Source organism: Carlito syrichta, unplaced genomic scaffold (genome assembly GCF_000164805.1).
Source record: "Carlito syrichta isolate Samal-C Ts95f unplaced genomic scaffold, Tarsius_syrichta-2.0.1 Scaffold312887, whole genome shotgun sequence".
NCBI classification, from domain to species: domain Eukaryota; kingdom Metazoa; phylum Chordata; class Mammalia; order Primates; family Tarsiidae; genus Carlito; species Carlito syrichta.
Genome location: NW_007256983.1, coordinates 54,098 through 68,161, shown reverse-complemented (window position 1 = coordinate 68,161; position 14,064 = coordinate 54,098). Strand labels below are relative to the sequence as shown.

The window sequence follows — 14,064 nt, the reverse complement described above, 5'->3', positions numbered from 1 at the left end:
AAGGAACTCAAACGTGCTGAAAGAAAAAAACAAACAACCCCATTATAAAATGGGCAAAAGATATGAACAGACACTTCACAAAGGAAGACATCCGAGCAGCCAACAAACACATGAAGAAATGTTCAACCTCACTAATCATCAGGGAGATACAAATCAAAACCACACTGAGATACCACCTAACTCCAGTCAGAATGGCAATTATCAACAAGTCAAAAAATAACAGCTGCTGGAGAGGGTGTGGCGAAAAGGGAACACTTCTACACTGTTGGTGGGAGTGTAAACTAGTGCAACCTCTGTGGAAAGCAGTGTGGCGATTCCTAAAAGCTCTAAAAATTGACCTTCCATATGACCCTGCAATCCCCCTACTGGGAATATACCCTGAAGAACACAAATCACTCTATAAAAAAGATACCTGCACACGTATGTTTATCGCAGCATTGTTCACAATAGCAAGAACCTGGAAACAACCATGCTGCCCATCAAAAGAGGACTGGATTAAAAAAATGTGGTACATATACACGATGGAATACTACGCAGCCATAAAAAAGAACAAAATCATGAATTTCGCAGCAACCTGGATGGAACTAGAATCTATAATACTGAGTGACCTCTCACAGAAACAAAGATCTGAGTATCACATGTTCTCACTCATATAATGGACCTTAAACATCCAATGCAATACTATACGAAAATGACTGACAGTACTGGGAAACTATGAGGGGGGGGAGATGGGATTAACAGTAGCAAATATCTGTCTGGGAACGGGGAAACACCCCATATCAACAGGGTGCCTGAATGAAACGCAATTGTATACCTAACCCTTAAATGTACCCCAGAACTTCATAATAAAAAAATAAATAAATAATTTTAAAAAAAGCTCTTCCTAATTACACATATAGAATCAGCCTTGAAGACTTGGGCCTTTTAATTTGAACCAATCTATAGCTGTATAATAACTACAGACAGTGCTCTGACTTTTTATCTAGTTGCAATTGATGTTACTTTTTTTTTTACTAGTTAGCCTCACATAGGATAAACAAAAAAGTACACATATATTTAACTGGGAAAAAAAAAGATAGGCCAAGAAAACCAGTTATCATTGCTTCCAAATCTGATTTACTGTAGTGTTTTATTGAAATCATTTTTGAATTACAAAAACTGCCATTACCATCGATTTCAGCTTTAATTTATTTGTCTGCTTTCATTATGCCTCATATACTGGTAGCCAAGCTCTTCCCTTGTGAAGAGCCTTTTCTTTGCTCTCTCTCTCCACTAGCTGGAAGCTTTCAACATTATTCTGATCTATCCCTCTCAGAATTGTATCCTTATTTTCTTATAACTTAACGCAAAAACAAACTCTGGTAATATGCTGTCACTCATTTCAATGCTATAACTTTCATAATTAGAAAAATAACACCTCAACGCATCTGCATAACATAAGCAAAATTTCACTCAAAGTGAATCATAGTACTAAAGCACTAAAACTATTCTTATTTTTCTTGAGACAGGGACTTGTTCTGTCATCATAGCTCACTATAGCCTCCAATTCCAGGGTTCAAGCAATCCTCCTACTGTAGCCTTCTGAGTAGCTAGGACTATAGGCAAGTGTCACCACACCTGGCTAATTTTTTAAAATTTTTTTCTTTGTAGCGATGGCATGTTGCTATGTTGCCCAGGCAGATCTTGATCTTCTTGCCTCAGACTCCCAAAGAGCTGGGATTATAAGTGTGAGCCACCATGTCTAAATCTATTAATATAAAAGAGAAAAAATTGGCCAAGTGTGGTGGCTCATGTCTATAATCCCAGCACTTTGGGAAGTCAAGGTGAAAGGACTACCTGAGTCAGTGGGTTCGAGACCAGCCTGGGCAACATGGTGAGACCTTATCTCTATAATAAATCAAAAAATTAGCCAGGCATGGTGGCATGCACCTGTAGTTCCAACTACAGGAAGGATGGAACTCAGGTGGAAGGAACACCTGAGCCCAGAAAGTAGAGGCTGCGGTGGTCATGAGTGTGCCACTGCATAGCAGAGTGAGACTCCAGCTCCAAAAAAAAAGAGAAAAATGATTAGTATTCCTTATATGAAATGCTTGGGACCAGAAACATCTTGGGCATTTTCAAATTTGGGAATATCTGCATATACATATCTAGGGGATAGAACCCAAATCTAAATATGAAACTTATTTATGTTTCATAAACTTTATACACATAGCCTGAAGGTATTTTTGTATATAACATATGCGACCCATCATATGAGATCAGGTGTAGAATTTTCCACTTGTGTCATGGTAGCAAACACAAAATTTGAGATTTGGAGCATTTCAGATTTCAAGTCTTTGCATTAAGGATGCTCAACCTGTATATGAATGATCCATGAGCACATTAAAAGTTGTTTAATTTAATTCGTAATCAGGAAAATATATATTAAAACTCCAATGAGATACACTACAGCATAGGCATGGTGGCTCACACCTGTAATCCAAGCACTTTGGGAGGCTGAGGTAGAAGTACTGCTTGAGACCAGGAGTTCAAGACTAGCCTGGGCAACATAGCAAGACTCTGTTTCTACAAAAATTTAAAAATCAGCAAGGTATGGAGGCAAATGCCTGTAGTCCCAGCTACTCGGGAGGCGGAGGATCACTACTCAAGGAGGATCACTTGAGCCCAGGAGGTCAGCTTGAGCCGAGGAGGTCAAGGTTACAGCGAGCCATGATTTTGGCACTCCAGCACTCCAGCCTGGGCAACACAGAGAGAGCCTGTCTCAAAAGAAAAAAAAGATATATTATAAACCCATGACAGTGACTGAACAAGGACTGCCAACCCATAAGTGAGAGTGTGAAGCAACCATAACTCTCTCACACATTGCTGGTGGTAATAAAAAATGGTAGAGCCATTTTAGAAAACAGCTCTGTAGCTTGATTTTGGAATGAGTTGTATGATTATATATAATTGGCAAAATTCATTAAAAAAAACTTTAAAGGGCTTTAAAAAAAATTCCACAAAGTAGAAAAGGACACATAAAATACTCTGACCAAAACAAAACAAATAACAGAAATTACATAACAAAAATTAAAACCTTTCACCTGTAAATTTCAAAATCTACTGGTTTAAACAAACCCTTTGGCCAAAGAGAAAGTTAAAATAAAATATAGAATATTCAGAAATATCATCAATATTAAGTATGTTAGAACCTTTGGAACATACTTGAAAAAATTCTTGGAGAAAGAAGTTTTATCATAAATGGTTACATTATTTAAAAAAGAATAGTAATAAAAGTAATTAAAATAAAAAGTAAACACAAGCAGAACGGAAAACTAGTAAAAATAAGAAAAATAAATTAATGTATTCATTCTTAGGAAAAAATTAAAAAGAAATAAAGGGAAAAAAAGATTATTTGGAAATAACCATAGATAGAAAATAAGGATTGCAGAGACTATTTTGCTCCATCTCATGCAAATAAATATGAAAACCTAGCAACCACAACCTAGAAAATCCAGAAAAGACAGGAACCTAAATAGGAAAAAAAAAAAAATAGAGACAATTTTTAAGGTATTTTACTACCTTTAAGCCCAAGGCACTGATGGCTTAACATGTGAAATTTACTAAATTTTTAATAGATAATAGTATTACTGTTTATTTTAAATTTTCCAGTTACTTTTAAAATTCATCAAGTTTAGGAAAGTATAATGCCCATCAGGAATTAAGTACTATATATCTAACAAACCAAAAGAAAACAAAAAACTTACATCTTCTTTATATTTACATCTCCTCATATTTTATAGGTATATCAACATCCTTCACACATACCAGAATTAAAATGTTCAAACTGTAAATGACTGCTGGACTGAACTAAGCAGCATTATCTGAATATGAGGTAAAATGGTTCTTTCAACAACATTTTTCATATGGTTTTAAAAATATGTGCAAAATATAAATCAAAATGCTTTAATCACTAGCAAACTCAATTGTATTCTGTGTAAATAGTGGTCTGTTAGAACAAGGGTTGGCAAACCACATGCCACTGCCTATGACTATTTTTGCACTATGATGCCTGATTTGAAAAGCTGCAATAAAGATCTTATGGCCTACAAAGACTAAAATATTTACTATCTGGACCTTTACAGAAGAAGTTTGCTGATCCCCTCTCCTGGAGATAACAATTCTTTCTTCTTCCATCTGGCTGGAACCAGGATACATTATTGATCCAACTCTAACAACAATCAGACAATAATGGACAACCTGGAAGGAATCTGTATTCTTTAGGGACCACAAAGACCAAATCTGGACTACTTGCTACATGGCTTTTTTATATGACAAAGAAATTAATTCTATATTCCTCAAACCTGTATATTTTGAGGTTTATTATAGCCACTTAGCTTTACCATGATTAGTATACTTCATAGTCCTGTCTCATTGCTTTATATATCACATCGCTGAGATGCCTAACAAATGTTAATCACCAGCCTGGACCACTCTCCCCAATAACGATTCATATACCCAAATAACTACTCAACACTTCCACATGGATATCCAATAGGTATCTAACTTACCCTGCCGCAAGCCAAACTCTTGCTCTAGCTCCCAAACCAACTCCTTCTAAATTCTTCTCATCTCTTTAAACAGCAACCTCATTCTCCAGATGCTCAAGCAACACTTCTCTTTCTCTCAGATCACACACCCATTGCATCTTCATATCCTGCTGGCTGTATTTTCAAAACATGCCTAGAATCTATTTCCCACAACCTCATTGGGACCACCAAGGTCTAAAGCACATCATATTTTGCCTGGATTATTTAAAAGACTCCTCATTGGTCTTGTTACTTTTGCTTTTACTTTACAATTCTCAGTACAGCAGTCACAATAATCTTGTCATAGACAAATCATGTCAATGCTCTACCTGAAAGCTTTCTTGTATAACTCACAAAAGATTCAGAAGCATACAGAGAAGACTCTGGTTTTTGTTTTTGTATTTTTCTTTTCTTTTTTTTGGAGTTGGAGTCTCACTCTGTCACCCAGACTGGAGTGCAGTGGCATGCTCCCGGCTACCGCAGCCTCAACCTGCTGGGCTCTGGTGATCCTTCCGCCTCAACCTTCCAAGTAGCTGGAACTACAGGCACGTGCTACCATGCCCGGCTAATTTTTTGATTTATTGTAGAGATGAGTCTTGCCAAGTTGCCTGGGCAGGTCTTGAACCCGCAGGCTCAGGCAATCCACTCACCTTGGCCTCCCAAAGCGCGGGATTACAGGCTGAGCCACAGAGCCCGGCTTGTTTTTGTATTTTTCAAAAGATACTGTTAATAGTGGCTGTTTATGGGCAACAGAAATAGGGAACTGAGATTTAGGAAAGAGGAAAATACCCTATTGTTTTAATTCTCTATCAAGTATATACATTACATAGGCCGAGCACGATGGCTCAAGCCTGTAATCCCCGCACTTTGGGAAGCCAAGGTGAGGGGATTGTCTGAGCCTATGGGTTTGAGAACAGCCTGGGCATCTCTACAATAAATCAAAAATTTAGTCAGGCATGGTAGCGCTCGCCTGCAGTTCCAGCTCCCTGGAAGGCTGAGGTGGAAGGATCGCCAGAGCCCAGCAGGTTGATGCTGGGGTGGCCGTGAGCCCACCACTGCTCTCCAGTCTGGGTGACGGAGTGAGACTCCAAGTCAAAAATAAAATAAAAAGAATAGTATTCTTTTTTAAAGTAACAAAAAAGGCCAGGCATGGTGGCTCATGCCTGTAATCCCAGCTCTTTGGAAAGCCAAGGTGGGAAGATTGCTTGAGCCCTGGAGTTCAAACTAGGCTTGTCTCTACAAAACAATTTTTTAAATAGCCAGGCATGGTGGTATGTACTGTAGTCCCAGCTACTACGGAGGTTGAAGTGGAAGGATTGCCTGAGCCCAGAAGGTTATTTAAAATTTTCCCAGTTACTTTACAAATTCATCAAGTTTAGGAAAGTATGAAGCATATCAGGATTTAAGTTACTATATACCTAACAAGCCAGAAAAAACACCAAAAAAGTTACATCTTCTTCACATTTACATCTCTTCATATTTTCTTATGAGCCATGATGATGCCACTGCACTCCAGCCTGGGTGACAGAATAAGAACTTGACTAAAAAAAAAGAAAGAAAGAAAGAAAAGTAACAAAGAAGTGAACTGGTAGGAAGTCTGTACTAAATCCCAAGCTGTAATATTGCTAAAAAGCAAGAAGTGAGATAATGCTGAACTGCGATGGCTGGAGGTAAGAATAGGAAATAAGACTAAGGGGGTAAAATTCAACTCTGAGGTATAATATATATAGAAAGTGTAATATTACATATTATATTATCTAATATATAATATATAATAATAATACAATATAAAATTAAACTCTGAGGGAGAAGTTACAGAAAGTTAAATTTTAAAGAAAAGAATCTACATGCTAGCTTTTGAAAGATTACTTTTTTATTTGAAAGATACATAATAGTTATACAAAGAAAGATTACATTTTAAGGAATTTACACGTTAGTTTTTGAAAGACAGCAGATCTATGAAGGACTGCTTAAGATATAAGTCTAGGCAGGCAAGGACAAGTGAAAAACAGAGAATGTTAGTGAAAGTGAGGCTGTAAAAATCATAAAATTGCGGCCACAAATGAGGTAGAGTGACTGGCATCCAGAACAGAGATTAGAGGAGCAATCAATCCTCTAGATTCAGATTCAGAGAAAAGCACAGATTCAGGAAGAATATCTAGAAATGTCATTTAGGAATTTAAAGAATTCCAAGCAACTGTCACTTTAAAAGACAAGCGCTAGTAGAAAATCCCCTCAAAAAAATCAAAATCAAAATAAATCAGAGGCTACAAACTCTCACTGAACAAGCAAATTCTCACTGTAATAAGGCCTTGATCCCATTCATACCTATCAAGTTCTTGCTAACTCACCTGGAGAGAACCTTCTTTACATTTCTTCCTCAATCATCCACTGCTCTTCTTGTTTGAACTGATGACTTTAAACTTGTAAATGGAAAAGTGACACTGGACTTGGACGTTATTATTGGGGGTAAAGTAGCATCCCAGAATTCAGAACTCTAAGAGGTTTTAAAGGGTAATGTAAGTGCAGCTCCTGGGGATGCACAGGGAAGCTGGCCTGTGAAAAAAGAACACAGTAATGATGACTTTTTGGCTTATATCTACATATTAGCAAATGGAAAAAGAGTATTGGTCCTTAGCATCTCAGGCCAAACTCACTATGCCATTCAAAAGCTCCCCACATTTCAGAAATGGGAAACTGAAGGTATCTTATTTGCAGAATTTAGGTTACACAGAGAAACTATGAGACTGAGTTGCCAGAGATCTCCGGAATCACATCACAACCTGTATAGGTTCCTTTAAGCAGGTGTCACTTGTGATGTTGCTTCTGATTGAAGTCACATTTTTTAATATCATTTAAGTCTCCATAACAACACTTTTCTCAAGTAATCAACCTTGAGTGATATAGACAAAATATATAGGAAATTATTCTGATAGTATTTATAGGTCAGAGCTCTTAAACATTTTTAGAGAATATTTTACCTAGTTTATGTTACTCTAGAAGTTAAATGTCAAAAGCTTTCTATAATTATAGCCTTCCCTTGGTATCACAGGGGATTGGTTCCGGGACCCCTATGAATACCAAAATCTGCAGATGCTCAAGTCTGTTATACAAAATGGCATAGTGTTTTGCATGTAACCTATGCACATCCTCCCAAATATTTTAAATCATCTCTATCTTACTCAAAATACTTACTACAATGTAAACGCTTTAAACATAGTTGTTATATTGTATTGTTTAGGGAAATCATGACAAGAACAAAAAAGTCTCTACATGTTCAATACAGATGCAATCATCACAGGCCTAACAACACTTTTGATCCTTGGTCTGTTGAATACATGGATGCAGAATCCACTGATACAGAGGGTTGACTATATGATCATTCACTGACTCAGCAAACATATTTATCATTCATTGCAGGTAACGAAGAAACCTTGGTTCCCAATTTGTAATAGGGTATGATAGGTGAAAGAGTGAAATTTACCTAGAAGGTCTTCTCTTACTAAGATGTAAGAGCCCTAAAACATGGCTAGACAGTGCTATGAATTGCTGTACAGAAAGGGGAAACAGATGGAAGCAGACAGCAGGAAGAAGTTATCAGTAGGAAAACCTGGACATAAAGAGCTTTAAGTTCCTGTACCCCCACATTAAGCAACTGCATAAACAGATGAGAAACTCAGGACAAGTCTCCAGCAGAAACATATATTAGTCATCCATGTTAAATAAGGTCATAGCAGTAGAATGTTGTTGCTGATAGGAGTACTTACAGGTGAAAAGATTATAAAGTCCAGAAACTTAGAAAATCAATAGTTAAGCGACAAGCCTAAGTCTTGTGTTCTTTATAACTTTCATTGATTATTATTTTCTGTATGTATCAAAACTATTAAGCCTGGAATTTTACTCTTTCATTTTACTGAAAAATACATTAAGTATAACAAAATACGTGAAGAAAGCGTCTTTGTAGATAGAAGTAAATGTTTTCACTACATTAAAAAAGGCCATTAGGGCTGGGGGAGTCTGGTCAAGTTTGGAGTCTGAATCCTGCACTCACTGACGAACTAGGGAGCTTCTCGGCCTCTCTGCGCCAAAAGGACAACTAGCTTCCCAATTCTGTGCTGTCTGCACTAGTGGACACTACCTCTTAAGCTATTCCTTGGTTCAAGGTGTCTCAAAGCAGCTCCGCCAAAGTTTCTCCAAAATATTAAGAGAAGTCAATACCTACAGTAAGTACAGGCACCGGATGACAAGTTTTTCGCAAATTTTTCTTCTTTAGAAAAAAAAAGTAACGCTGATCTGTTTTCTACTCCACAACAGATCTGCTTTTATATAAAAATTACTTTTAAAATTACTTATCCGCTCAATTCCTCAGCCTTTCCCCTTTCTTATTTTCCAGAATAAACGCATCCTTACAGTCATTATTTTAGAAATGAGACAAGTGAGGTTTAGAGGTTACCATCTCACAAAGCCACCCATCCCTCCTCACAAACTTGGAGCCAGTTTCTCACTTACTCCACAACTCCAGACACCCCCCATTCGCCCATACCCTCGGCCACCCACACGCAAACCCGCTTCCAACTGTCCCCCTGCCCCCATCCACAAAGGTTCTGAGAACGCTGCACGTCACAAGAGGCGATTCCTTCCCTCCAGCCTCCCCAACCCGGTCGCAGGCACCCCGAATCCTCCCGTACAGCCTCCCTGGCCCAGTTTGATGCCCAGAAACCCACGTTCCCTAGTGCCAAAACCAAACTCACCAGCAGACAAAGACGGTGATGGCGAGCCGGAGAGTCTGCGCCTGCGCACTCCTACGGGCGCGCGCTCCCAGGGGCCTCCTGGGCTCTGCCCGACCCGGGCTTAGAAGTGGCCGGATTCAGTCGGCCTGGGTCCTCCGCGCCTCTCTTCTGATCGCGGACTGCATTTCCCCAAACGTTCAACAGTTCGAGTCCCCCACTGCCTCCCTGGTGGGGGAAGGGTGTATGTAGCTGAGTCTTCGGACTCAGGACTCATTTAACACTCTTGTGTTTACCTTTGGGAAAGGGCAGTGATGTGCCAGACAGTACACTAAGCTCAGCTCAAACACGTTGGGCCTGACTCATGTAGGCGCTACGGTGCGATCCTAGGCCGGAACCTCCACGAAACTCCCAGGCGCGGTTCGGCGATGGCGACCCAGCCCACTGGGCCGGGCTCGAGCCGGGCGCCATCTTTGCGTCGCGGGTGTAGCGCTGGACTACATTTCCCAGAAGGCGCCGCGGCCTTCCTCTCCCCCCCCACCCCACCCGAAAGGCGGGCGGCTCCGGGAAGCTGTGCCAGACCCGGCGCTCGTCTCTGAGCTGTTCGTTTCGGCGACTGCAGACTGACTCAACTCCTGGGAGGTTGGAGATGAAGAATTTAGAACCCGGGGCAGGGATTGAGACTGAGTATTAAGCCTGTGCAGGCGGACCGGGTTGAAGTTGTGAAATTGTGCGAGATTTTGTGACTGTGTGTCTTAGCCTTGTGACTGTGTGTGATACCCAGTGTACGGATGGGGGGAGAATTATGCGGGTGTCCTGTGAGTCCCTGTGGCATGATTGTGATTGTGTGACCGTATGTAACGTTGTGTGTCAGGGTGTGGGTTAGCTGTGACTGTGGGGGTAACTGTGTCCCTGTGGTAGGTGTGTGATTGTGATTGTGTGACCATGCGTTCCTCTGTGTTAGGGCATAGGGAGCCTTGTGACTGTGTGGCTGTGACTGTGTGGCTTTGACTGTGTCCCCGTGCGGATTTTGACTGTGTACAGCTCTGTGTGGGGAAGGAGGAAGGGTGCTTGTGATTGAGAGTGTGACTTTGTGTCCAATAGTGGGGGTATGACTGTGCAGTACTGTGTGTGTGTGTGTGTGTCTCACATATGTGTGAGAGCACAAACAAATTGGCCCTTTGACAGTGAAAGGGCACTTTTCTATGATAGAGATTGAGATGCAAGACCTAGTCTCCTCTGAAAGCCCTCCCATGGCAGGGGAGGGACAGGCAGAGTAAACCTCTATTCTTGTCATTTGTACTCCAGAGGAGATGTGTTGTCTCCAGGAAATAATAGTTGTGACTTTTATTTTTACTTTTTATTTTAATTTTAGAGTCAGAATCTCACTCAGTCACCCAAGATGGAGCGTAGTGGCACGATCACGGCTCATGTCAGCCTCAACCTCCTAGGCTCCGGGATTCTTCTGCTTCAGCCTCAGTAGCTGGGATTACAGGTACGCAGCCACCACACCCAGCTAATTTTTTGATCTTTTGTAGAGACAGGTTCTCACTATGTTGCTCAGGCTGGTCTCTAATTCCGGGGCTCAAGCAGTCCTCCCACCTTGACCTCCCCAAGTGCTGGGATCCCAGGCTCTAATTTGCTCTTATTAATGTGGCAAATGGTTCAGTTCATCTTTTATGCTATTTTGTTTTACATGTATGCATATATAGATACACATATATGCATAGAGATAGAAGTACATGCACATATATCTGTATTTTTTATGTTTTCATTTGTGATGTTTTTAACTTCCCACATAATTGAGATTTCTTTGAAAATATTTTAAATATTAGATACTGTTGTTTTACCACATGTATCACTAACCCAATATCCATTTTCTATTGCTATAAAAATCCTGCTCTTATTTGAAGGAGCACTGTACTAGGCTTAAATAAAGAAAAACAGAAAAAATAAATAAAACTCTACATGTTCTAACTTCCCTTGTAGTTGTAAGCAAAACTGGGCTTCTCCAACAGTTCTTTAAAGGTGGGGTTGAGAGAGGACATGCATAGTGGGCATGTGTTTTTGTTTTTGTTTTTTGGGGGTTTTTTTGAGTTGGAGTCTCACTCTGTCGCCCAGACTGGAGTGCAGTGGCAGCTCCCGGCCACCACAGCCTCGACTTGCTGGGCTCCGGCGATCCTTCCGCCTCAGCCTTCCAAGTAGCCGGAATTACAGGCGTGCGCTACCATGCCCGGCTCATTTTTTGATTTATTGTAGAGATGAGGTCTCGCTGCCCAGGCGGGTCTCGAACCCGCGGGCTCAGGCAATTCACTCACCTCAGCCTCCCAAAGGCGCGGGATGACAGGCTGAGCCACCGAGCCTGGCTGGGCGTGTGTTTTTTTGGCCCTTTTCCCCTTTCTGTCTGGAATGTGGATGTAGTGGTGCATGTGAAGCAGCTATCTTCTAGCCATGCATTTATGATGAAAGGAAGAGTATGAGAGTTTACAGTATTATATTAAATGAAAATAGAAGATTTTAAGTTGTATATGTTGTGAGAAATCAATTTGATTAAAAAATATATATTCTACTTATATATGCATAAAATGTGTAGTAGCATTTTAGTTTTCATCATTGTAACTAGACTCAAGTTTGAAAGAGGAGGCATCTTCTCTTTGTCTTTTTGTTTAGTTGTTTACTCTTCAGCATTTACCACAATGGCTAGCACATAGGTAGCTCTCAGTTAATATTTGATTAATAAAAGAATAATTAGTACTTAATGAAAAATAACACTGTTATTACACAGAGGAAACATGCCCAGATTACCTTAGATTTCTGTTAATTTCTGAGATTACCTACATTAAACCTACCTCTGGGGAAGGGCAATGATGTGATAAGGGGTATAGTAAGCCAATATTCTTCAAACAGGGTTTGAATTCTTCATCATCCACAGGACTTTTGATGTGGGGTGATATCAAGATATTCACCATTATGCTTTTGTTTTCATCAATGCTTTATTAAGTTTCTATATCTAATGAATAAAATACCAATAACCAGTTTTTCTTGAGCATTTAGATTTAATGCTGTTTGATTAATATATATTCCTTAAACTATTTAAAGTTTAATTACAACTTTATTAAGGCGTATTCTTTTAGATTATTTATTTAAGAGGCAGGGTCTTGCCCTGTCACCCGGGCTGCAGTGTGGTGGCATGTTCACTGTAGACTCCACTTCTAGGCTCAGGTGATCCTCTGACAGAAGTCTCTCGAGTACCTAGGACTGCAAGTGTGTGCCACCACATGCAGCTAATTTTTTTTTTTTTTAGAGAGACAAAGGTCTTGCTGTGCTGCTATGTTGCTACGTCAATTGATTCTCCCAACTTGGCCTTCCAAAGTGCTGGGATTGCAGGCATGAGCCACAGTGCCCAGCCCTGATATTTTAAGCACAAAAACAGCAAATAAGATTGGAAGTAGGGAGATTTTAAAAGTAGGGAGGGAGATTTTTTTCCCCCCCCGCACCCCGCAGGGAGATATTTAAAAGCAGAAGAGGAAGGCTGGGCACAGTGGCTCACACCTGTAATCCCAGCCCTTTGGGAGGCCAAGGCAGGAGAATCGCCTTGGCAACATAGAGACCTAATCTCTACAAAAAAATTTAAAAATTAGACAGGTGTGGTGATGAGTGCCTGTAGTGCCAGCTACTCAGGAGACTGAGGCAGAAGGATCACCTGAGCCCAGGAGGTTGAGGCTGCAGTGAGCCATGACCATGCCATTGCACTCCAGCCTGGGTAACAGAGTGAGATTTTGACATACATATATACATACATACATAAAAAGCAATAAATAAATAGAAAGCAATTATGATGTCCAAGGAGAAACTAGTGGTGGCCTAGACAAGCATGTGGGTAATAGAGGTGGAGAGACATAAATGGTTTTTAGATACAATTAGCAGGAAAAGTGTTAGAACTTGCCAAAGGATTAGATGTCATAAGAGAAGGGAGGAAAATTACAGTTTTCTGAGTTAGGTAATTCAGTTGATTAGAGTTGATGCACAGGTAATGCCAAGGAAACATGCAGACCTTAGCTGCTAGGGCCACTTTCCCAAAAGACGTCTGTTGGCATGGCAGACGTCTGGGGTTTATGTCCTGCAGTAGGTAGATAAAATTACTTATCACTATTTTTCAATCTTGAATTTGAGTCTTTCTAATGATTATTACACGAGCTATCATGTTAAGAACCTCATATTCAAAAGTTAAAGGGTACAGGGATAGGTAACAGACTGGAGGTAATATTTTCTGGAGATAAGAACTTGGTGCTCTGAATAGGATTAAATCGTCTAAATATTTGCTGTAGTTATTCAAAAGTGAAAATCAGAATGTGAATCCATTTCCCCAGTGCCACTGAATCTACGGCCTTTCCATTTGAGTTTTTTTTTTTTTTTTTTTTTTAGTTGGAGTCTCACTCGGTCGCTCAGACTGGAGTGCAGTGGCCACTCCCAGCCACCGCAGCCTCGCCTGCTGGGCTCCGCGATCCTTCCACCTCAGCCTTCCGAGTAGCCGGAATTACAGGAATGCGCTACCATGCCCAGCTGATTTTTTGATTTATTGTAGAGATGAGGTCTCGCTGCCCAGGCGGGTCTCGAACCCGCGGGCTCAGGCAGTCCACTCACCTCAGCCTCCCAAAGGCGCGGGATTCCAGGCTGAGCCACCGAGCCCGGCTCCATCTGAGTTTCTTTCGACATGGATTGTGTTCTTTCCAGTTCATTATGTCCCAAAGTCTGTGTTGAGCGGTTCT

The 14,064-nt window shown here is 40.5% G+C and overlaps 1 protein-coding gene across 1 annotated transcript in view; it reads right to left on the bottom strand.

Annotated features, from left to right (window-relative positions):
• The window catches only part of LOC103272589 (zinc finger protein 566), an 81,880-nt gene extending 74,807 nt beyond the window's left edge, over nt 1-7,073 (bottom strand). Inside the window, exon 1 of the mRNA XM_008070070.2 lies at nt 6,920-7,073. The gene's annotated coding sequence lies outside the window, so the exon portion shown is untranslated. The remainder of the gene's footprint in view (nt 1-6,919) is intronic.
• Between the last annotated feature and the right edge of the window lie 6,991 nt (nt 7,074-14,064).